We start from the raw sequence: 25523 nt of genomic DNA, 5'->3' as shown, positions 1-25523 counted from the left end.
GCCTGCTGGGAATCTCCTCCCCTCAGTTATGAGAGCTCTGGATAAAACACATATACCCTTTTTTGCCAAGTGCATTATTTTAGAAGTTCTGTCTCTTTTCCTATGCTTTAAGAGCGACTCCAGAGTACCTTCTGAAATCAGGTTCCAGCAATTCTGCCCCGCATTCAAGTCCTCTTCGCAGCCTTACTTCAGTATAATTTTGGATGATAGCTGTCATTTATAACTCTGCAGGTTTGTGAATTACAGTGCCCCTCAACTCCTTTCTTCAACTCGCTTTCTTGTGAGCTGGCCGCAACACCGCAGGATGGCTTCAGGCCCTAGTGTGGTTCTGACATGGCACACTGAGCCTTTGTTTAATTCCTCTTCCTGGTGGGAAATGAGAGATAAATTTGCCCGTCCAGACACCTCCAGCTAGTCTCTCATTGGTTCTCCCTATTCCTGTTCATTTTCCACAGAAATTGCAAACTGGGCCAAACAGGAGGTTAAAGGCACTGACTCTCCAAGTGGGGAGAGTGTTAGTAAAGCGTCTGGAATGCTGCACCCAAGTACCAGGTGACGAAAACTGAGACACATTTGAACACGTTTCCCGATCACACGATGGATCATACTCTGGGTTCCACATGCATGTTTTAGCTGAAGGAAGAATCCCTTAAACTTGGAGAGTTGAGACCCATGGAATGGGTACCATGCAATATGACTTCAAAGGGTCTGCATTTGCTCACCGAACGTCACCAATCCTATAACTGCTGCGTTTATGCCGCTGTACACACACTTGATTCTCGTTCGGGGACATATAAATCCATAGGTTTTAAGATTCTTACTAGTCAGGTATATTCTTAGGCGTTTAATATGGGGTGTTGAGTCCACTTCGTTGAGCAAGGAGTAGCTCTAGTCTATTACATATTTGGCTTATGGAATGGTATCTGTGCCAATTTCAATCTCTTGTTTCATGCAGCACCCCAACTCACTATCTCGTTAAGCAAGATTACGTTGGTTTTCTACATGTGAGACCCTGTTCTGTTTTGTAATTCAGTTCCTGTGTAGCCAAGTTTACATTGCGTGTATTAGTGATATCTTATGATGTTTCTTTTTCTCTGTGACTTATTTCACTTAGAATCATCGTACCTGAATCCACTCATATGCTGCTACGGGCCTGAAGACATAGATTTCATTGCTGAGTGATATTGCATTGTACGAAAACACCACAACTTCTCTATCCATTTTTCGCTTTCTGCGATATTGAACTTGTACTGTAAATGAGGTTCTTGTAAACAGAGCCTTCCCAAACTTTTGGCTGGCTGTGTCTTTTTGATTTTAATTGCCCTAAGCTATAGAACCTTAAGTGGAAGTGCCCTAGGCTCTGTTGCTTTGTTTTTTAGATGTTTCAGGAAACACCATACACTTCTCCAGAGTGGCTGTTGGCAATTTACATCCTGCCCATCAGCATAACAAGGCTCCCAGTTCTCCATGGCCTGTCCTGCCTTTCTGGATTTTACACTTTTTTCAGATGGCCCTTTTGACCGGGGGGAAGTCAGACTACATTTTAGTGTAGATTTCCTTTGCAAGCTTGCTTGGTTGGCCAAAAAGTGCGTATGCGTTTTTTCCTGAATATATTCAGGAAAAAACGCATATGCCCTTTTTGGCCAAGTGCATCATTGTGGACGTTCTGCCTCTTTTCCTATGCTTTACATGCAATTCCAGTCTACCTCCTGAAATCGTTTTCCTGCAATTCTGCCCCGCTTTCAAGTCCTCTTGGCAGCCTTACTTCAATATATTTTTGGACGATAGCTGTCATTTATAACTCTGCAGGTTTGTGAATTAGAGTGCCCCTCAGCTCCTTTCTTCAACTCGCTTTTTTGTGAGCTGGCCACAACACCGCAGAATTGCTTCAGCCCATAGCGTTGTTCCAGCACAGCACGCTGAGCCTTTGGTTAATTCCTCTTCCTGGTGGGAAATGAGAGTTAAATTTGCCCGTCCAGACACCTCCAGCTAGTCTCTCATTGGTTCTCCCTATTCCTGTTCATCTTCTGCAGAAATTGCAAACTGGGCCAAACAGGAGGTTAAAGGCACTGACTCTCCAAGTGAGGAGAGTGTTAGTAAAGCGTCTGGAATATTGCACCCGAGTACCAGGGTACGAAAACTGAGACACATTTGAACACATTTCCCAATCACATGGTGGATCATACTCTGGGTTCCACATGCATGTTTTAGCTGAAGGAACAATCCCTTAAACATGGAGAGTTGAGACCCATGGAATGGGTACCATGCAATATGACTTCAAAGGGTCTGCATTTGCTCACCGAACCTCACCAATCCTATCACTGCTGCGTTTATGCCGCTGTACACATGCTTGATTCTCTTTCGGAGACATATAAATCCATAGGTTTTAAGATTCTTACTAGTCAGGTATATTCTTAGGCGTTTAATATGGCGTCTTCCGTCCACTTCGTTGAGGAAGGAGTAGCTCTTGTCTATTACATATTTGGCTTATGGAACGGTATCTGTGCCAATTTCAATCTCTGGTTTCATGCAGCACCCCAACTCACCTTTCCCCTTAAGCAAGCATATGTTGGTTTTCTACATTGGAGCCCCTGTTCTGTTTTGTAATTCAGTTTCTGTGTAGCCAAGTTTACATTCCGTGTAGTAGTGATATCTTATGATGTTTCTTTTTCTGTGTGACTTATTTCACTTAGAATCATCGTACCTGAATCCACTCATTATGCTGCTATGGGCCTGATGACATAGATTTCATTGCTGAGTGATATTGCATTGTACGTAAGTACCACAACTTCTTTATCCTTTTTTCGCTTTCTGCGATATTGAACTTGTACCGTAAACGAGGTTCTTGTAAGCAGAGCCGTCCCAAACTTTGGGGTGGCTGTGTCTTTTTGATTTTAATTGCCCTAAGCTATAGGACCATAAGTGGAAGTGCCCTAGGCTCTGTTGCTTTGTTTTTTAGATGTTTCAGGAAACACCATACACTTCTCCAGAGTGGCTGTTGGCAATTTACATCCCACCCATCAGCATAACAAGGCTCCCAGTTCTCCATGGCCTGTCCTGCATTTCTGGATTTTACACTTTTTTCAGATGGCCCTTTTGACCGGGGGGCAGTGAGACTTCATTGTAGTGCAGATTTCCTTTGCAAGCTTGCTTGGTTGCCCAAAAAGTGCGTATGCGTTTTTTCCTGAATATATTCAGGAAAAAACGCATACGCCCTTTTTGGCCAAGTGCATCATTGTGGACGTTCTGCCTCTTTTCCTATGCTTTACATGCAATTCCAGTCTACCTCCTGAAATCGGTTTCCTGCAATTCTGCCCCGCTTTCAAGTCCTCTTGGCAGCCTTACTTCAATATATTTTTGGACGATAGCTGTCATTTATAACTCTGCAGGTTTGTGAATGACAGTGCCCCTGAGCTCCTTTCTTCAACTCGCTTTCTTGTAAGCAGGCCGCAACACCGGAAGGATTGCTTCAGGCCCTAGTGTGGCTCCGGCACGGCACACTGAGCTTTTGGTTAATTCCTCTTCCTGGTGGGAAATGAGAGTTAAATTTGCCCGTCCAGACACCTCCAGCTAGTCTCACATTTGTTCTCTCTATTCCTGTTCATCTTCTGCAGAAATTGCAAACTGGGCCAAACAGGAGGTTAAAGGCACTGACTCTCAAGGTGGGGAGAGTGTTAGTAAAGCGTCTGGAATGTTGCACCTGAGTACCAGGGGACGAAAACTGAGACACATTTGAACACGTTTCCCGATCACACGGTGGATCATACTCTGGGTTCCACATGCATGTTTTAGCTGAAGGAAGAATCCCTTAAACCTGGAGAGTTGAGACCCATGGAATGGGTACCATGCAATATGACTTCAAAGGGTCTGCATTTGCTCACCGAACCTCACCAATCCTATCACTGCTGCGTTTATGCCGCTGTACACATGCTTGATTCTCTTTCGGAGACATATAAATCCATAGGTTTTAAGATTCTTACTAGTCAGGTATATTCTTAGGCGTTTAATATGGCGTCTTCCGTCCACTTCGTTGAGGAAGGAGTAGCTCTTGTCTATTACATATTTGGCTTATGGAACGGTATCTGTGCCAATTTCAATCTCTGGTTTCATGCAGCACCCCAACTCACCTTTCCCCTTAAGCAAGCATATGTTGGTTTTCTACATTGGAGCCCCTGTTCTGTTTTGTAATTCAGTTTCTGTGTAGCCAAGTTTACATTCCGTGTAGTAGTGATATCTTATGATGTTTCTTTTTCTGTGTGACTTATTTCACTTAGAATCATCGTACCTGAATCCACTCATTATGCTGCTATGGGCCTGATGACATAGATTTCATTGCTGAGTGATATTGCATTGTACGTAAGTACCACAACTTCTTTATCCTTTTTTCGCTTTCTGCGATATTGAACTTGTACCGTAAACGAGGTTCTTGTAAGCAGAGCCGTCCCAAACTTTGGGGTGGCTGTGTCTTTTTGATTTTAATTGCCCTAAGCTATAGGACCATAAGTGGAAGTGCCCTAGGCTCTGTTGCTTTGTTTTTTAGATGTTTCAGGAAACACCATACACTTCTCCAGAGTGGCTGTTGGCAATTTACATCCCACCCATCAGCATAACAAGGCTCCCAGTTCTCCATGGCCTGTCCTGCATTTCTGGATTTTACACTTTTTTCAGATGGCCCTTTTGACCGGGGGGCAGTGAGACTTCATTGTAGTGCAGATTTCCTTTGCAAGCTTGCTTGGTTGCCCAAAAAGTGCGTATGCGTTTTTTCCTGAATATATTCAGGAAAAAACGCATACGCCCTTTTTGGCCAAGTGCATCATTGTGGACGTTCTGCCTCTTTTCCTATGCTTTACATGCAATTCCAGTCTACCTCCTGAAATCGGTTTCCTGCAATTCTGCCCCGCTTTCAAGTCCTCTTGGCAGCCTTACTTCAATATATTTTTGGACGATAGCTGTCATTTATAACTCTGCAGGTTTGTGAATGACAGTGCCCCTGAGCTCCTTTCTTCAACTCGCTTTCTTGTAAGCAGGCCGCAACACCGGAAGGATTGCTTCAGGCCCTAGTGTGGCTCCGGCACGGCACACTGAGCTTTTGGTTAATTCCTCTTCCTGGTGGGAAATGAGAGTTAAATTTGCCCGTCCAGACACCTCCAGCTAGTCTCACATTTGTTCTCTCTATTCCTGTTCATCTTCTGCAGAAATTGCAAACTGGGCCAAACAGGAGGTTAAAGGCACTGACTCTCAAGGTGGGGAGAGTGTTAGTAAAGCGTCTGGAATGTTGCACCTGAGTACCAGGGGACGAAAACTGAGACACATTTGAACACGTTTCCCGATCACACGGTGGATCATACTCTGGGTTCCACATGCATGTTTTAGCTGAAGGAAGAATCCCTTAAACCTGGAGAGTTGAGACCCATGGAATGGGTACCATGCAATATGACTTCAAAGCGTCTGCATTTGCTCACCAAACGTCAACAATCGTATCACTACTGTGCTTATGCCGCTGTACACACACTTGATTCTCGTTCGGGGACATATAAATCCATAGGTTTTAAGATTCTTACTAGTCAGGTATATTCTTAGGCGTTTAATATGGGGTGTTGAGTCCACTTCGTTGAGCAAGGAGTAGCTCTAGTCTATTACATATTTGGCTTATGGAACGGTATCTGTGCCAATTTCAATCTCTTGTTTCATGCAGCACCCCAACTCACTATCTCGTTAAGCAAGAATAAGTTGGTTTTCTACATGTGAGACCCTGTTCTGTTTTGTAATTCAGTTCCTGTGTAGCCAAGTTTACATTGCGTGTATTAGTGATATCTTATGATGTTTCTTTTTCTCTGTGACTTATTTCACTTAGAATCATCGTACCTGAATCCACTCATATGCTGCTACGGGCCTGATGACATAGATTTCATTGCTGAGTGATATTGCATTGTACGAAAGCACCACAACTTCTTTATCCATTTTTCGCTTTCTGCGATATTGAACTTGTACCGTAAACGAGGTTCTTGTAAACAGAGCCATCCCAAACTTTGGGGTGGCTGTGAATTTTTGATTTTAATTTTGCTAAGCTATAGGACCATAAGTGGAAATGCCCTAGGCTCTGTTGCTTTGTTTTTTGGATGTTTCAGGAAACACCATACACTTCTCCAGAGTGGCTGTTGGCAATTTACATCCCGCCCATCAGCATAACAAGGATCCCAGTTCTCCATGGCCTGTCCTGCCTTTCTGGATTTTACACATTTTTCATATGGCCCTTTTTTTTTTTTTTAAACATCTTTATTGGAGCATAATTGCTTTACAGTGGTATGTTAGTTTCAGCTTCACAACAAAATGAATCAGTTATATATATACATATGTTCCCATATCTCTTCCCGCTTGTGTCACCCTCTCTCCTACCCTCCCTATCCCACCACTCCAGGCGGTCACAATGCACCGAGCTGATCTCCCTGTGCTATTCGGCTGCTTCCCACTAGCTATCTACCTTACGTTTGGTAGTGTATACATGTCCATGTCTCTTTATTGCTTTGTCACCGTTTACCCTTCCCCCTCCCCATAGCCTCAAGTCCATTCTCTAGTAAGTCTGTGTCTTTATTCCTGTTTCACCCCTAGGTTTTTCATGACTTTTTTTTTTCTTAAATTCCATATATATGTGTTAGCATACGGTATTTGTCTCTCTCTGACTTACTTCACTCTGTATGACAGACTCTAGGTCTATCCACCTGATTACAAATAGCTCAATTTCGTCTCTTTTTATGGCTGAGTAATATTCCGTTGTATATATGTGCCACATCTTCTTTATCCATTTATCCGATGATGGACACTTAGGTTGTTTCCATCTCTGGGCTATTGTAAATAGAGCTGCAATGAACAGTTTGGTACATGACTCTTTTTGAATTATGGTTTTCTCACGGTATATGCCCAGTAGTGGGATTGCTGGGTCATATGGTAGTTCTATTTGTAGCTTTTTAAGGAACCTCCATACTGTCCTCCACAGTGGCTGTATCAATTTACATTCCCACCAACAGTGTAAGAGGGTTCCCTTTTCTCCACACCCTCTCCAGCATTTATTGTTTCTAGATTTTTTGATGATGGCCATTCTGACTGGTGTGAGATGATATCTCATTGTAGTTTTGATTTGCATTTCTCTAATGATTAGTGATGTTGAGCATTCTTTCATGTGTTTGTTGGCACTCTGTATATCTTCTTTGGAGAAATGTCTATTTAGGTCTTCTGCCCATTTTTGGATTGGGTTGTTTGTTCTTTTGTTATTAAGCTGCATGAGCTGCTTATAAATTTTGGAGATCAATCCTTTGTCAGTTGCTTCATTTGCAAATATTTTCTCCCATTCTGAGGGTTGTCTTTTGGTCTTCTTTATGGTTTCCTTTGCTGCGCAAAAGCTTTTAAGTTTCATTAGGTCCCATTTGTTTACTTTTGTTTTTATTTCCATTTCTCTAGGAGGTGGGTCAAAAAGGATCTTGCTGTGATTTATGTCATAGAGTGTTCTGCCTATGTTTTCCTCTAAGAGTTTGATAGTTTCTGGCCTTACATTTAGGTCTTTAATCCATTTTGAGCTTATGTTTGTGTATGGTGTTAGGGAGTGATCTAATCTCATACTTTTACATGTAGCTGTCCAGTTTTCCCAGCACCACTTATTGAATAGGCTGTCCTTTCTCCACTGTACATTTCTGCCTCCTTTGTCAAAGATAAGGTGACCATATGTGCGTGGGTTTATCTCTGGGTTTTCTATCCTGTTCCATTGATCTATATTTCTGTTTTTGTGCCAGTACCATACTGTCTTGATTACTGAAGCTTTGTAGTATAGTCTGAAGTCAGGAAGCCTGATTCCTCCAGCTCCATTTTTCGTTCTCAAGATTGCTTTGGCTATTCGGGGTCTTTTGTGTTTCCATACAAATTGTGAGATTTTTTGTTCTAGTTCTGTGAAAAATGCCACTGGTAGTTTCATAGGGATTGCATTGAATCTGTAGATTGCTTTGGGTAGTAGAGTCATTTTCACAATGTTGATTCTTCCAATCCAAGAACATGGTATATCTCTCCATCTATTTGCATCATTTTTAATTTCTTTCATCAGTGTCTTATAATTTTCTGCATACAGGTCTTTTGTCTCCTTAGGTAGGTTTATTCCTAGGTATTTTATTCTTTTTGTTGCAGTGGTAAATGGGAGTGTTTTCTTGATTTCACTTTCAGATTTTTCATCATTAGTATATAGGAATGCCAGAGATTTCTGTGCATTAATTTTGTATCCTGCCACTTTACCAAATTCATTGATTAGCTCTAGTAGTTTTCTGGTAGCATCTTTAGGATTCTGTATGTATAGTATCATGTCATCTGCAAACAGTGACAGCTTTAGTTCTTCTTTTCCGATTTGGATTCCTTTTATTTCCTTTTCTTCTCTGATTGCTGTGGCTAAAACTTCCAAAACTATGTTGAATAAGAGTGGTGAGAGTGGGCAACCTTGTCTTGTTCCTGATCTTAGTGGAAATGCTTTCAGTTTTTCACCATTGAGGACGATGTTGGCTGTGGGTTTGTCATATATGGCCTTTATTATGTTGAGGAAAGTTCCCTCTATGCCTACTTTCTGCAGGGTTTTTATCATAAATGGGTGTTGAATTTTGTCAAAAGCTTTCTCTGCATCTATTGAGATGATCATATGGTTTTTCTCCTTCAATTTGTTAATATGGTGTATCACGTTGATTGATTTGCGTATATTGAAGAATCCTTGCATTCCTGGAATAAACCCCACTTGATCATGGTGTATGATCCGTTTAATGTGCTGTTGGATTCTGTTTGCTAGTATTTTGTTGAGGATCTTTGCATCTATGTTCATCAGTGATATTGGCCTGTAGTTTTCTTTCTTTGTGACATCCTTGTCTGGTTTTGGTATCAGGGTGATGGTGGCCTCGTAGAATGAGTTGGGGAGTGTTCCTCCCTCTGCTATATTTTGGAAGAGTCTGAGAAGGATAGGTGATAGCTCTTCTCTAAATGTTTGATAGAATTCGCCTGTGAAGCCATCTGGTCCTGGGCTTTTGCTTGTTGGAAGATTTTTAATCACAGTTTCAATTTCAGTGCTTGTGATTGGTCTGTTCATATTTTCTATTTCTTCCTGATTCAGTCTTGGCAGGTTGTGCCTTTCTAAGAATTTGTCCATTTCTTCCAGGTTGTCCATTTTATTGGCATAAAGTTGCTTGTAGTAATCTCTCATGATCTTTTGTATTTCTGCAGTGTCAGTCGTTACTTCTCCTTTTTCATTTCTAATTCTATTGATTTGAGTCTTCTCCCTTTTTTTCTTGATGAGTCTGGCTAATGGTTTATCAATTTTGTTTATCCTTTCAAAGAACCAGCTTTTAGTTTTATTGATCTTTGCTATCGTTTCCTTCATTTCTTTTTCATTTATTTCTGATCTGATTTTTATGATTTCTTTCCTCCTGCTAACTTTGGGGTTTTTTTGTTCTTCTTTCTCTAATTGCTTTAGGTGCAAGGTTAGGTTGTTTATTCAAGATGTTTCCTGTTTCTTAAGGTAAGATTGTATTGCTATAAACTTCCCTCTTAGAACTGCTTTTGCTGCATCCCATAGATTTTGAGTCGTCGTGTCTCCATTGTCATTTGTTTCTAGGTATTTTTTGATTTCCCCTTTGATTTCTTCAGTGATCACTTCGTTATTAAGTAGTGTATTGTTTAGCCTCCATGTGTTTGTATTTTTTACAGATCTTCTCCTGTGATTGATATCGAGTCTCATAGCGTTGTGGTCGGAAAAGATACTTGATACAATTTCAATTTTCTTAAATTTACCAAGGCTTGATTTGTGACCCAAGATATGATCTATCCTGGAGAATGTTCCATGAGCACTTGAGAAAAATGTGTATTCTGTTGTTTTTGGATGGAATGTCCTATAAATATCAATTAACTCCATCTCATTTAATGTATCTTTTAAAGCTTGTGTTTCCTTATTTATTTTCATTTTGGATGATCTGTCCATTGGTGAAAGTGGGGTGTTAAAGTCCCCTACTATGAATGTGTTACTGTCGATTTCCCCTTTTATGGTTGTCAGTATTTGCCTTATGTATTGAGGTGCACCTATGTTGGGTGCATAAATATTTACAATTGTTATATCTTCCTCTTGGATCGATCCCTTGATCATTATGTAGTGTCCTTCTTTGTCTCTTCTAATAGTCTTTGTTTTAAAGTCTATTTTGTCTGATATGAGAATTGCTACTCCAGCTTTCTTTTGGTTTCCATTTGCATGAAATACCTTTTTCCATCCCCTTACTTTCAGTCTGTATGTGTCTCTAGGTCTGAAATGGGTCTCTTGTAGACAGCAAATATATGGGTCTTGTTTTTGTATCCATTCAGCCAATCTGTGTCTTTTGGTGGGAGCATTTAGTCCATTTACATTTAAGGTAATTATCGATATGTGTGTTCCCGTTCCCATTTTCTTAATTGTTTTGGGTTTGTTATTGTAGGTCTTTTCCTTCTTTTGTGTTTCTTGCCTAGAGAAGTTCCTTTAGCAGTTGTTGTAGAGCTGGTTTGGTGGTGCTGAACTCTCTCAGCTTTTGCTTGTCTCTAAAGTTTTTAATTTCTCCGTCAAATCTGAATGAGATCCTTGCTGGGTAGAGTAATCTTGGTTGCAGGTTCTTCTCCTTCAACACTTTCAATATGTCCTGCCACTCCCTTCTGGCTTGCAGAGTTTCTGCTGAAAGATCAGCTGTTAACCTTATGGGGATTCCCTTGTGTGTTATTTGTTGTTTTTCCCTTGCTGCTTTTAATATGTTTTCTTTGTATTTAATTTTTGACAGTTTGATTAATATGTGTCTTGGCGTATTTCTCCTTGGATTTATCCTGTATGGGACTCTCTGTGCTTCCTGGACTTGATTAACTATTTCCTTTCCCATATTAGGGAAGTTTTCAACTATAATCTCTTCAAATATTTTCTCAGTCCCTTTCTTTTTCTCTTCTTCTTCTGGAACCCCTATAATTCGAATGTTGGTACGTTTAATGTTGTCCCAGAGGTCTCTGAGACTGTCCTCAGTTCTTTTCATTCTTTTTTCTTTATTCTGCTCTGCAGTAATTATTTCCACTATTTTATCTTCCAGGTCACTTATCCGTTCTTCTGCCTCAGTTATTCTGCTATTGATCCCATCTAGAGTACTTTTAATTTCATTTATTGTGTTGTTCATCGTTGCTTGTTTCATCTTTAGTTCTTCTAGGTCCTTGTTAACTGATTCTTGCATTTTGTCCAATCTATTGTCCATTCTATCTCCAAGATTTCGGATCAACCTTACTATCATTATTCTGAATTCTCTTTCAGGTAGACTGCCTATTTCCTCTTCATTTGTTAGGTCTGGTGCATTTTTATCTTGCTCCTTTATCTGCTGTGTGTTTTTCTGTTTTCTCATTTTGCTTATCTTACTGTGTTTGGGGTCTCCTTTTTGCAGGCTGCAGGTTCATAGTTCCTCCTGTTTTTGATGTCTGTCTCCAGTGGCTAAGGTTGGTTCAGTGGGTTGTGTAGGCTTCCTGGTGGAGGGGACTAGTGCCTGTGTTGTGGTGGATGAGGCTGGATCTTGTCTCTCTAGTGGGCAGGTTCACGTCTGGTGGTGTGTTTTGGGGTGTCTGTGGCCTTATTATGATTTTAGACTGCCTCTCTGCTAATGGGTGGGGTTGTGTTCCTGTTTTGCTAGTTGTTTGGCACAGGTTGTCCAGCACTGTGGCTTGCTGGTCGTTGAGTGAAGCTGGGTGCTGGTGTTAAGATGGAGGTCTCTGGGAGATTTTCGCCATTTGATATTATGTGGAGCTGGGAGGTCTCTTGTGGACCAGTGTCCTGAAGTTGGCTCTCCTACCTCAGAGGCAGAGCCCTGACTCCTGGCTGGAGCACCAAGAGCCTTTCATCCACACGGCTCAGAATAAAAGGGAGAAAAAGTAGAGGGAATTAGTAGAAGTATGAGGAAAGAAAGAAGGAAAGGAGGGAAGGAAGGAGGGAAGGAAGGAAGGAAGAAAGAAAGAAAGAAGCAACGAAGGAAAGAAGGCAAGAAGGAACGAAAGGAGGGAGGGAGGGAGGGAGGGAGGAAGGAAGGAAGGAGGGAAAGAAGGAAAAACAGAAAGAAAGAAGATACAGTAAAATTAAAATAAAGTATAATAAAGTTATTGAATTAAAAAATTCTTATTTAGGAAAAAAAACAAGGGACGGATAGAACCTTAGGAGAAATGTTGGAAGCAAAGCTATACAGACAAAATCTTACACAGAAGCGTACACATACACCCTCACTAAAAGAGGTAAAGGGGGAAAAATCATAAATCTTGCTGTCAGAGACCACCTCCTCAATTTGGGATGATTCATTGTCTAAAGGAGGGAAGGAAGGAAGGAAAGAAAGAAAGAAAAAGAAAGGACGAAGGTAAAGTATAATAACGTTCTTAAAATTAAAATTGATTATTAAGAAAAAAATTTTAAGAAAAAACCATGAAGGGATAGAACCCTAGGACAAATGGTGGAAGCAAGACTATACAGACAAGATCTCATACAGAAGCATACACATACACATTCACAAAAAGAGGAATAGGGAAAAAAATCATAGATCTTGCTCCCAAAGTCCACCTCCTTAATTTGGGATGATTGGCTGTCTATTCATGTATTCCACAGATGCAGGGTACATCAAGTTGATTGTGGAGCTTTAATCCGCTGCTTCTGAGGCTGCTGGGAGAGATTTCCCTTTCTCTTCTTTGTTCTCACAGCTCACAGGGGCTCAGTTTTGGATTTGGCCCTGCCTCTGCGTGTAGGTCGCTGGAGGGCGTCTGTTTTTTGCTCAGACAGGACGGGGTTAAAGGAGCCGCTGATTCGGGGGTTCTGGCATACTGAGGCTGGCGGGGAGGGAGGGGCATGGAATGCGGGGCGGGCCTGCGGCGGCAAAGTCTGGCATGACCCTGCACCAGCCCGAGGCCTGCCGTGCGCTCTCCCGGGGAAGTCGTCCCCGGATCCCGGGAACCCGGCAGTGGCGGGCTCCACATGCTCCGCGGAAGAGGGGCGTGGAGAGTGACCTGCACTCACACACAGGCCCCTTGGTGGTGGCAGCAGCAGCCCTAACGTCTCCCGCCCGCCTCTGGGGTCCGCGCCTCCAGCTGCGGCTTGTGCCCGTCTCTGGAGTCCGCACCCTCAGCCGCGGCTCGCGCCCGTCTCTGGGGTCCGCGCCCTCAGCAGCAGCTCGCGCCCGTCTCTGGGGTCCGCACTTTCAGCCGCGGCTCGCGCCCGTCTCTGGGGTCCGCGCTTTCAGCCGCGGCTCGCGCCCGTCTCTGGGGTCCGCGCTTTCAGCCGCGGCTCACGCCCGTCTCTGGGGTCCGCGCTTTCAGCCGCGGCTCATACCCGTCTCTGGGGTCCGCACTTTCAGCCGCGGCTCGCGCCCGTCTCTGGAGTTCCTTTAAGCAGCATTCTTAAACCCCTCTCCTCAAGCACCAGGAAACAAAGAGGGAAGAAAAAGTCTCTTGCCTCTTCGGCAGGTGCAGACTTTTCCCCGGACTCCCTCCCGGCTACCTGTGGTGCACTAACCCCTTCAGGCTATGTTCAAGCCGCCAACCCCAGTCCTCTCCCTGCGCTCCCTCTGAAACCGAAACCCGAGCCTCAGAGCCTCAGCACACAGCCCCGCCCGCCCCGGCGGGTGAGCAGACAGGCCTCTTGGGCTGGTGAGTGCCGGTCGGCACCGATCCTCTGTGCGGGAATCTCCCCGATTTGCCCTCCGCACCCGTTGCTGTGCACTCCTCCGCAGGTTCGAAGCTCCCCCCTCCGCCTCCCGCACTCTCCGCCCGCGAAGGGGCTTCCTAGTGTGTGGAAACTTTTCCTCCTTCACAGCTCCCTCCCACTGGTGCAGGTGCCGTCCCTATCCTTTTGTCTCTGTTTATTCTTTTTTTCTTTTGCCCTACCCAGGTGCGTGGGGAGTTTCTTGTCTTTTGGGAGGTCTGAGGTCTTCTGCCAGCCTTCAGTAGGTGATCTGTAGGAGTTGTTCCACGTGTAGATGTATTTCTGGTGTATCTGTGGGGAGGAAGGTGATCTCCGCAACTTACTCTTCCGCCATCTTCCTGCTCCTGGATCAATCCATAGGTTTTAAGATTCTTACTAGTCAGGTATATTCTAAGGCTTTTAATATGCCGTCTTGAGTCCACTTCGTTGAGCAAGGAGTAGCTCTTGTCTATTAAATATTTGGCTTATGGAACGGTATCTGTGCTAATTTCAATCTCTGGTTTTATGCAGCACCCCAACTCACCTTTCGCCTTAAGCAAGCATAAGTTAGTATTCTACATTTGAGACCCTGTTCTGTTTTGTAATTCAGTTCCTGTGTAGCCAAGTTTACATTCTGTGTAGTAGTGATATGTTATGATGTTTCTTTTTCTGTGTGACTTATTTCACTTAGAATCATTGTACCTGATTCCATTGATTATGCTGCTACGGGCCTGATGACATAAATTTCATTGCTGAGTGATATTGCATACTACGTAAGTAGCACAAAGTCTTTATCCATTTTTCGCTTTCTGTGATATTGAACTTGTACCGTAAATGAGGTTCTTGTAAACAGAGCCGACCCAAACTTTGGGGTGGCTGTGTCTTTTTTATTTTAATTTCCCTAAGCTATAGGACCATAAGTGAAAGTGCCCTAGGCTCTGTTGCTTTGTTTTTTAGATGTTTCAGGAAACACCATACACTTCTCCAGAGTGGCTGTTGGCAATTTACAGCCCGCCCATCAGCATAACAAGGCTCCCAGTTCTCCATGGCCTGTCCTGCCTTTCTGGATTTTACACTTTTTTCAGATGGCCCTTTTGACCGGGGGGCAGTGAGACTTCATTGTAGTGCAGATTTCCTTTGCAACCTTGCTTGGTTGGCCAAAAAGGGTGTATGCGTTTTTTCCTGAATATATTCAGGAAGAAACGCATACGCCCTTTTTGGCCAAGTGCATCATTGTGGACGTTCTGCCTCTTTTCCTATGCTTTACATGCAATTCCAGTCTACCTCCTGAAATCGGTTTCCTGCAATTCCGCCCCGCTTTCAAGTCCTCTTGGCAACCTTACTTCAATATATGTTTGGACGATAGCTGTCATTTATAACTCTGCAGGTTTGTGAATGACAGTGCCCCGAGCTCCTTTCTTCAAGTCGCTTTCTTGTGAGCTGGCCAAAACACCGCAGGATTGCTTTAGTCCCTAGTGTGGTTCCGGCATGGAACGCTGAGCCTTTGGTTAATTCCTCTTCCTGGTGATAAATGAGAGTTAAATTTGCCCGTCCAGACACCTCCAGCTAGTCTCTCATTGGTTCTCCCTATTCCTGTTCATTTTCCGCAGAAATTGCAAACTGGGCCAAACAGGAGGTTAAAGGCACTGACTCTCCAAGTGGGGAGAGTGTTAGTAAAGCGTCTGGAATGTTGCACTCGAGTACCAGGGGACGAAAACTGAGACACATTTGAACACGTTTCCCGATCACATGGTGGATCATACTCTGGGTTCCACATGCATGTTTTAGCTGATGGAAGAATCCCTTACACCTGGAGAGTTGAGACCCATGGAATGGGTAGCATGCAATATGACTTCAAAGGGTCTGCATTTGCTCACCGAACCTCACCAATCCTATCACTGCTGCGTTTATGCCGCTGTACACACGCTTGATTCTCTTTCGGAGACATATAAATCCACAGGTTTTAAGATTCTTACTAGTCAGGTATATTCTTAGCCGTTTAATATGGGGTGTTGAGTCCACTTCGTTGAGCAAGGAGTAGCTCTTGTCTATTACATATTTGGCTTATGGAACGGTATCTGTGCAAATTTCAATCTCTGGTTTTATGCAGCACCCAAACTCACCTTTCCCCTTAAGCAAGCATAAGTTGGTTTTCTACATTTGAGACCCTGTTCTGTTTTGTAATTCAGTTCTTGTGTAGCCAAGTTTACATTCCGTGTAGTAGTGGTATCTTATGATGTTTCTTTTTCTGTGTGACTTATTTCACTTAGAATCATCGTACCTGAATCCACTCATTATGCTGCTACGGGCCTCATGACATAGATTTCATTGCTGAGTGATATTGCATTGTACGTAAGTACCACAACTTCTTTATCCATTTTTCGCTTTCTGTGATATTGAACTTGTACCGTAAACGAGGTTCTTGTAAACAGAGCCGTCCCAAACTTTGGGGTGGCTGTGTCTTTTTGATTTTAATTTCCCTAAGCTATAGGACCATAAGTGGAAGTGCCCTAGGCTCTGTTGCTTTGTTTCGTAGATGTTTCAGGAAACACCATACACTTCTCCAGAGTGGCTGTTGGCAATTTACATCCCACCCATCAGCATAACAAGGCTCCCAGTTCTCCATGGCCTGTCCTGCCTTTCTGGATTTTACACTTTTTTCACATGGCCCTTTTGACCAGGGGGCAGTGAGACTTCTTTGTAGTGCAGATTTCATTTGCAAGCTTGCTTGGTTGGCCAAAAAGGGCGTACGCATTTTGTCCTGAATATATTCAGGACAAAACGCATACGCCCTTTTTGGCCAAGTGCATCATTGTGGACGTTCTGCCTCTGTTCCTATGCTTTACATGCAGTTCCAGTCTACCTCCTGAAATCGGTTTCCTGCAATGCTGCCCCGCTTTCAAGTCCTCTTGGCAGCCTTACTTCAATATATTTTTGGACGATAGCTGTCATTTATAACTCTGCAGGTTTGTGAATGACAGTGCCCCTGAGCTCCTTTCTTCAACTCGCTTTCTTGTGAGCTGGCCGCAAAACCGCAGCATTGCTTAAGGCCCTAGTGTGATTTTGGCACGGCATGCTGAGCCTTTGTTTAATTCCTCTTCCTGGTGGGATATGAGAGTTAAATTTGCCCCTCTAGACACCTCCATCTAGTCTCTCATTGGTTCTCCCTATTCCTGTTCATCTTACGCAGAAATTGCAAACTGGGCCAAACAGGTTGTTAAAGGCACTGACTCTCCAAGTGGGTAGAGTGTTAGTAAAGCGTCTGGAATGTTGCACCCGAGTACCAGGGGACGAAAACTGAGACACATTTGAACACGTTTCCCGATCACACGGTGGATCATGCTCTGGGTTCCACATGCATGTTTTAGCTGAAGGAAGAATCCCTTAAAGCTAGAGAGTTGAGACCCATGGAATGGGTACCATGCAATATGACTTCAAAGGGTCTGCATTCGCTCACTGTACCTCACGAATTCTATTACTGCTGCGCTTATGCCACTGTACACATGCTTGATTCTCTTTTGGAGACATATAAATCCATAGGTTTTAAGATACTTACTAGTCAGGTATATTCTTAGGCGTTTAATATGGGGTGTTCAGTCCACTTCCTTGAGCAAGCAGTAGCTCTTGTCTATTACATATTTGGCTTATGGAATGGTATCTGTGCTCATTTCAATCTCTGCTTTTATGCAGGACCCAAACTCACCTTTCCCCTGAAGCAAGCATAAGTTGGTTTTCTACATTTGAGACCCTGTTCTGTTTTGTAATTCAGTTCCTGTGTAGCCAAGTTTACATTCCGTGTAGTAGTGATACCTTATGATTTTTCTTTTTCTGTGTGACTTATTTCACTTAGAATCATCATACCTGAATCCACTCATTATGCTGCTATGGGCCTGATGACATAGATTTCATTCCTGAGTGATATTGCATTGTACGTAAGTACCACAACTTCTTTATCCATTTTTCGCTTTCTGTGATGTTGAACTTGTACCGTAAATGAGGTTCTTGTAAACAGAGCCATCCCAAACTTTGGGGTGGCTGTGTCTTTTTTATTTTAATTTCCCTAAACTATAGCACCATGAGCGGAAGTGACCTAGGCTTTGTTGCTTTGTTTTTTCGATGTTTCAGGAAACACCATACACTTCTCCAGAGTGGCTGTTGGCAATTTACATCCCGCCCATCAGCATGACAAGGCTCCCAGTTCTCCATGGCCTGTCCTGCCTTTCTGGATTTTACACATTTTTCAGATGGCCCTTTTGACCGGGGGGCAGTGAGACTTCATTGTAGTGCAGATTTCCTTTGCAAGCTTGCTTGGTTGCCCAAAAAGGGCGTATGCGTTTTTTACTGGAAAAAAACGCATACGCCCTTTTTGGCCAAGTGCATCATTGTGGACGTTCTGCCTCTTTTCCTATGCTTTACATGCAATTCCAGTCTACCTCGTGAAATCGGTTTCCTGCAATTCTGCCCCGCTTTCAAGTCCTCTTGGCAGCCTTACTTCAATATATTTTTGGACGATAGCTGTCATTTATAACTCTGCAGGTTTGTGAATGACAGTGCCCCTGAGCTCCTTTCTTCAACTCGATTTCTTGTGATCTGGCCGCAACACCGCAGGATTGCTTCAGGCCCTAGTGTGGTTCCGGTATGGCACGCTGAACCTTTGCTTAATTCCTCTTCCTGGTGGGAAATGAGAGTTAAATTTGCCCGTCTAGACACCTCCAGCTAGTCTCTCATGGGTTCTCCCTATTCCTGTTCATTTTCCGCTGAAATTGCAAACTGGGCCAAACAGGAGGTTAAAGGCACTGACTCTCAAGGTGGGGAGAGTGTTAGTAAAGCGTCTGGAATGTTGCACTCGAGTACCAGGGGACGAAAACTGAGACACATTTGAACACGTTTCCCGATCACACGGTGGATCATACTCTGGGTTCCACATGCATGTTTTAGCTGAAGGAAGAATCCCTTAAACCTGGAGAGTTGAGACCCATGGAATGGGTACCATGCAATATGACTTCAAAGGGTCTGCATTTGCTCACCAAACCTCAGCAATCCTATCACTGCTGCGTTTATGCTGCTGTACACACGCTTGATTCTCTTTCGGAGACATATAAATCCATAGGTTTTAAGATTCTTACTAGTCAGGTATATTCTTCGGCGTTTAATATGGGGTGTTGAGTCCACTTCGTTGAGCAAGGAGTAGCTCTTGTCTACTACATATTTGGCTTATGGAACGGTATCTGTGCTAATTTCAATCTCTGGTTTTATGCAGCACCCAACTCACCTTTCCCCTTAAGCAAGCATAAGTTGGTTTTCTACATTTGAGACCCTGTTCTGTTTTGTAATTCAGTTCTTGTGTAGCCAAGTTTACATTCCGTGTAGTAGTGGTATCTTATGATGTTTCTTTTTCTGTGTGACTTATTTCACTTAGAATCATCGTACCTGAATCCACTCATTATGCTGCTACGGGCCTCATGACATAGATTTCATTGCTGAGTGATATTGCATTGTACGTAAGTACCACAACTTCTTTATCCATTTTTCGCTTTCTGTGATATTGAACTTGTACCGTAAACGAGGTTCTTGTAAACAGAGCCGTCCCAAACTTTGGGGTGGCTGTGTCTTTTTGATTTTAATTTCCCTAAGCTATAGGACCATAAGTGGAAGTGCCCTAGGCTCTGTTGCTTTGTTTCGTAGATGTTTCAGGAAACACCATACACTTCTCCAGAGTGGCTGTTGGCAATTTACATCCCACCCATCAGCATAACAAGGCTCCCAGTTCTCCATGGCCTGTCCTGCCTTTCTGGATTTTACACTTTTTTCACATGGCCCTTTTGACCAGGGGGCAGTGAGACTTCTTTGTAGTGCAGATTTCATTTGCAAGCTTGCTTGGTTGGCCAAAAAGGGCGTACGCATTTTGTCCTGAATATATTCAGGACAAAACGCATACGCCCTTTTTGGCCAAGTGCATCATTGTGGACGTTCTGCCTCTGTTCCTATGCTTTACATGCAGTTCCAGTCTACCTCCTGAAATCGGTTTCCTGCAATGCTGCCCCGCTTTCAAGTCCTCTTGGCAGCCTTACTTCAATATATTTTTGGACGATAGCTGTCATTTATAACTCTGCAGGTTTGTGAATGACAGTGCCCCTGAGCTCCTTTCTTCAACTCGCTTTCTTGTGAGCTGGCCGCAAAACCGCAGCATTGCTTAAGGCCCTAGTGTGATTTTGGCACGGCATGCTGAGCCTTTGTTTAATTCCTCTTCCTGGTGGGATATGAGAGTTAAATTTGCCCCTCTAGACACCTCCATCTAGTCTCTCATTGGTTCTCCCTATTCCTGTTCATCTTACGCAGAAATTGCAAACTGGGCCAAACAGGTTGTTAAAGGCACTGACTCTCCAAGTGGGTAGAGTGTTAGTAAAGCGTCTGGAATGTTGCACCCGAGTACCAGGGGACGAAAACTGAGACACATTTGAACACGTTTCCCGATCACACGGTGGATCATGCTCTGGGTTCCACATGCATGTTTTAGCTGAAGGAAGAATCCCTTAAAGCTAGAGAGTTGAGACCCATGGAATGGGTACCATGCAATATGACTTCAAAGGGTCTGCATTCGCTCACTGTACCTCACGAATTCTATTACTGCTGCGCTTATGCCACTGTACACATGCTTGATTCTCTTTTGGAGACATATAAATCCATAGGTTTTAAGATACTTACTAGTCAGGTATATTCTTAGGCGTTTAATATGGGGTGTTCAGTCCACTTCCTTGAGCAAGCAGTAGCTCTTGTCTATTACATATTTGGCTTATGGAATGGTATCTGTGCTCATTTCAATCTCTGCTTTTATGCAGGACCCAAACTCACCTTTCCCCTGAAGCAAGCATAAGTTGGTTTTCTACATTTGAGACCCTGTTCTGTTTTGTAATTCAGTTCCTGTGTAGCCAAGTTTACATTCCGTGTAGTAGTGATACCTTATGATTTTTCTTTTTCTGTGTGACTTATTTCACTTAGAATCATCATACCTGAATCCACTCATTATGCTGCTATGGGCCTGATGACATAGATTTCATTCCTGAGTGATATTGCATTGTACGTAAGTACCACAACTTCTTTATCCATTTTTCGCTTTCTGTGATGTTGAACTTGTACCGTAAATGAGGTTCTTGTAAACAGAGCCATCCCAAACTTTGGGGTGGCTGTGTCTTTTTTATTTTAATTTCCCTAAACTATAGCACCATGAGCGGAAGTGACCTAGGCTTTGTTGCTTTGTTTTTTCGATGTTTCAGGAAACACCATACACTTCTCCAGAGTGGCTGTTGGCAATTTACATCCCACCCATCAGCATGACAAGGCTCCCAGTTCTCCATGGCCTGTCCTGCCTTTCTGGATTTTACACATTTTTCAGATGGCCCTTTTGACCGGGGGGCAGTGAGACTTCATTGTAGTGCAGATTTCCTTTGCAAGCTTGCTTGGTTGCCCAAAAAGGGCGTATGCGTTTTTTACTGGAAAAAAACGCATACGCCCTTTTTGGCCAAGTGCATCATTGTGGACGTTCTGCCTCTTTTCCTATGCTTTACATGCAATTCCAGTCTACCTCGTGAAATCGGTTTCCTGCAATTCTGCCCCGCTTTCAAGTCCTCTTGGCAGCCTTACTTCAATATATTTTTGGACGATAGCTGTCATTTATAACTCTGCAGGTTTGTGAATGACAGTGCCCCTGAGCTCCTTTCTTCAACTCGATTTCTTGTGATCTGGCCGCAACACCGCAGGATTGCTTCAGGCCCTAGTGTGGTTCCGGTATGGCACGCTGAACCTTTGCTTAATTCCTCTTCCTGGTGGGAAATGAGAGTTAAATTTGCCCGTCTAGACACCTCCAGCTAGTCTCTCATGGGTTCTCCCTATTCCTGTTCATTTTCCGCTGAAATTGCAAACTGGGCCAAACAGGAGGTTAAAGGCACTGACTCTCAAGGTGGGGAGAGTGTTAGTAAAGCGTCTGGAATGTTGCACTCGAGTACCAGGGGACGAAAACTGAGACACATTTGAACACGTTTCCCGATCACACGGTGGATCATACTCTGGGTTCCACATGCATGTTTTAGCTGAAGGAAGAATCCCTTAAACCTGGAGAGTTGAGACCCATGGAATGGGTACCATGCAATATGACTTCAAAGGGTCTGCATTTGCTCACCAAACCTCAGCAATCCTATCACTGCTGCGTTTATGCTGCTGTACACACGCTTGATTCTCTTTCGGAGACATATAAATCCATAGGTTTTAAGATTCTTACTAGTCAGGTATATTCTTAGGCGTTTAATATGGGGTGTTGAGTCCACTTCGTTGAGCAAGGAGTAGCTCTTGTCTACTACATATTTGGCTTATGGAACGGTATCTGTGCTAATTTCAATCTCTGGTTTTATGCAGCACCCAACTCACTTTTCCCCTTAAGCAAGCATAAGTTGGTTTTCTACATTTGAGACCCTGTTCTGTTTTGTAATTCAGTTCTTGTGTAGCCAAGTTTACATTCCGTGTAGTAGTGGTATCTTATGATGTTTCTTTTTCTGTGTGACTTATTTCACTTAGAATCATCGTACCTGAATCCACTCATTATGCTGCTACGGGCCTCATGACATAGATTTCATTGCTGAGTGATATTGCATTGTACGTAAGTACCACAACTTCTTTATCCATTTTTCGCTTTCTGTGATATTGAACTTGTACCGTAAACGAGGTTCTTGTAAACAGAGCCGTCCCAAACTTTGGGGTGGCTGTGTCTTTTTGATTTTAATTTCCCTAAGCTATAGGACCATAAGTGGAAGTGCCCTAGGCTCTGTTGCTTTGTTTCGTAGATGTTTCAGGAAACACCATACACTTCTCCAGAGTGGCTGTTGGCAATTTACATCCCACCCATCAGCATAACAAGGCTCCCAGTTCTCCATGGCCTGTCCTGCCTTTCTGGATTTTACACTTTTTTCACATGGCCCTTTTGACCAGGGGGCAGTGAGACTTCTTTGTAGTGCAGATTTCATTTGCAAGCTTGCTTGGTTGGCCAAAAAGGGCGTACGCATTTTGTCCTGAATATATTCAGGACAAAACGCATACGCCCTTTTTGGCCAAGTGCATCATTGTGGACGTTCTGCCTCTGTTCCTATGCTTTACATGCAGTTCCAGTCTACCTCCTGAAATCGGTTTCCTGCAATGCTGCCCCGCTTTCAAGTCCTCTTGGCAGCCTTACTTCAATATATTTTTGGACGATAGCTGTCATTTATAACTCTGCAGGTTTGTGAATGACAGTGCCCCTGAGCTCCTTTCTTCAACTCGCTTTCTTGTGAGCTGGCCGCAAAACCGCAGCATTGCTTAAGGCCCTAGTGTGATTTTGGCACGGCATGCTGAGCCTTTGTTTAATTCCTCTTCCTGGTGGGATATGAGAGTTAAATTTGCCCCTCTAGACACCTCCATCTAGTCTCTCATTGGTTCTCCCTATTCCTGTTCATCTTACGCAGAAATTGCAAACTGGGCCAAACAGGTTGTTAAAGGCACTGACTCTCCAAGTGGGTAGAGTGTTAGTAAAGCGTCTGGAATGTTGCACCCGAGTACCAGGGGACGAAAACTGAGACACATTTGAACACGTTTCCCGATCACACGGTGGATCATGCTCTGGGTTCCACATGCATGTTTTAGCTGAAGGAAGAATCCCTTAAAGCTAGAGAGTTGAGACCCATGGAATGGGTACCATGCAATATGACTTCAAAGGGTCTGCATTCGCTCACTGTACCTCACGAATTCTATTACTGCTGCGCATATGCCACTGTACACATGCTTGATTCTCTTTTGGAGACATATAAATCCATAGGTTTTAAGATACTTACTAGTCAGGTATATTCTTAGGCGTTTAATATGGGGTGTTCAGTCCACTTCCTTGAGCAAGCAGTAGCTCTTGTCTATTACATATTTGGCTTATGGAATGGTATCTGTGCTCATTTCAATCTCTGCTTTTATGCAGGACCCAAACTCACCTTTCCCCTGAAGCAAGCATAAGTTGGTTTTCTACATTTGAGACCCTGTTCTGTTTTGTAATTCAGTTCCTGTGTAGCCAAGTTTACATTCCGTGTAGTAGTGATACCTTATGATTTTTCTTTTTCTGTGTGACTTATTTCACTTAGAATCATCATACCTGAATCCACTCATTATGCTGCTATGGGCCTGATGACATAGATTTCATTCCTGAGTGATATTGCATTGTACGTAAGTACCACAACTTCTTTATCCATTTTTCGCTTTCTGTGATGTTGAACTTGTACCGTAAATGAGGTTCTTGTAAACAGAGCCATCCCAAACTTTGGGGTGGCTGTGTCTTTTTTATTTTAATTTCCCTAAACTATAGCACCATGAGCGGAAGTGACCTAGGCTTTGTTGCTTTGTTTTTTCGATGTTTCAGGAAACACCATACACTTCTCCAGAGTGGCTGTTGGCAATTTACATCCCGCCCATCAGCATGACAAGGCTCCCAGTTCTCCATGGCCTGTCCTGCCTTTCTGGATTTTACACATTTTTCAGATGGCCCTTTTGACCGGGGGGCAGTGAGACTTCATTGTAGTGCAGATTTCCTTTGCAAGCTTGCTTGGTTGCCCAAAAAGGGCGTATGCGTTTTTTACTGGAAAAAAACGCATACGCCCTTTTTGGCCAAGTGCATCATTGTGGACGTTCTGCCTCTTTTCCTATGCTTTACATGCAATTCCAGTCTACCTCGTGAAATCGGTTTCCTGCAATTCTGCCCCGCTTTCAAGTCCTCTTGGCAGCCTTACTTCAATATATTTTTGGACGATAGCTGTCATTTATAACTCTGCAGGTTTGTGAATGACAGTGCCCCTGAGCTCCTTTCTTCAACTCGATTTCTTGTGATCTGGCCGCAACACCGCAGGATTGCTTCAGGCCCTAGTGTGGTTCCGGTATGGCACGCTGAACCTTTGCTTAATTCCTCTTCCTGGTGGGAAATGAGAGTTAAATTTGCCCGTCTAGACACCTCCAGCTAGTCTCTCATGGGTTCTCCCTATTCCTGTTCATTTTCCGCTGAAATTGCAAACTGGGCCAAACAGGAGGTTAAAGGCACTGACTCTCAAGGTGGGGAGAGTGTTAGTAAAGCGTCTGGAATGTTGCACTCGAGTACCAGGGGACGAAAACTGAGACACATTTGAACACGTTTCCCGATCACACGGTGGATCATACTCTGGGTTCCACATGCATGTTTTAGCTGAAGGAAGAATCCCTTAAACCTGGAGAGTTGAGACCCATGGAATGGGTACCATGCAATATGACTTCAAAGGGTCTGCATTTGCTCACCAAACCTCAGCAATCCTATCACTGCTGCGTTTATGCTGCTGTACACACGCTTGATTCTCTTTCGGAGACATATAAATCCATAGGTTTTAAGATTCTTACTAGTCAGGTATATTCTTAGGCGTTTAATATGGGGTGTTGAGTCCACTTCGTTGAGCAAGGAGTAGCTCTTGTCTACTACATATTTGGCTTATGGAACGGTATCTGTGCTAATTTCAATCTCTGGTTTTATGCAGCACCCAACTCACCTTTCCCCTTAAGCAAGCATAAGTTGGTTTTCTACATTTGAGACCCTGTTCTGTTTTGTAATTCAGTTCTTGTGTAGCCAAGTTTACATTCCGTGTAGTAGTGGTATCTTATGATGTTTCTTTTTCTGTGTGACTTATTTCACTTAGAATCATCGTACCTGAATCCACTCATTATGCTGCTACGGGCCTCATGACATAGATTTCATTGCTGAGTGATATTGCATTGTACGTAAGTA

The sequence above is a fragment of the Orcinus orca genome, chromosome 1 (genome assembly GCF_937001465.1).
Source record: "Orcinus orca chromosome 1, mOrcOrc1.1, whole genome shotgun sequence".
Taxonomy (NCBI): Eukaryota; Metazoa; Chordata; class Mammalia; order Artiodactyla; family Delphinidae; genus Orcinus; species Orcinus orca.
The sequence above is the reverse complement of the archived record's forward strand: the minus strand, read 5'-3'. Positions refer to the sequence as shown.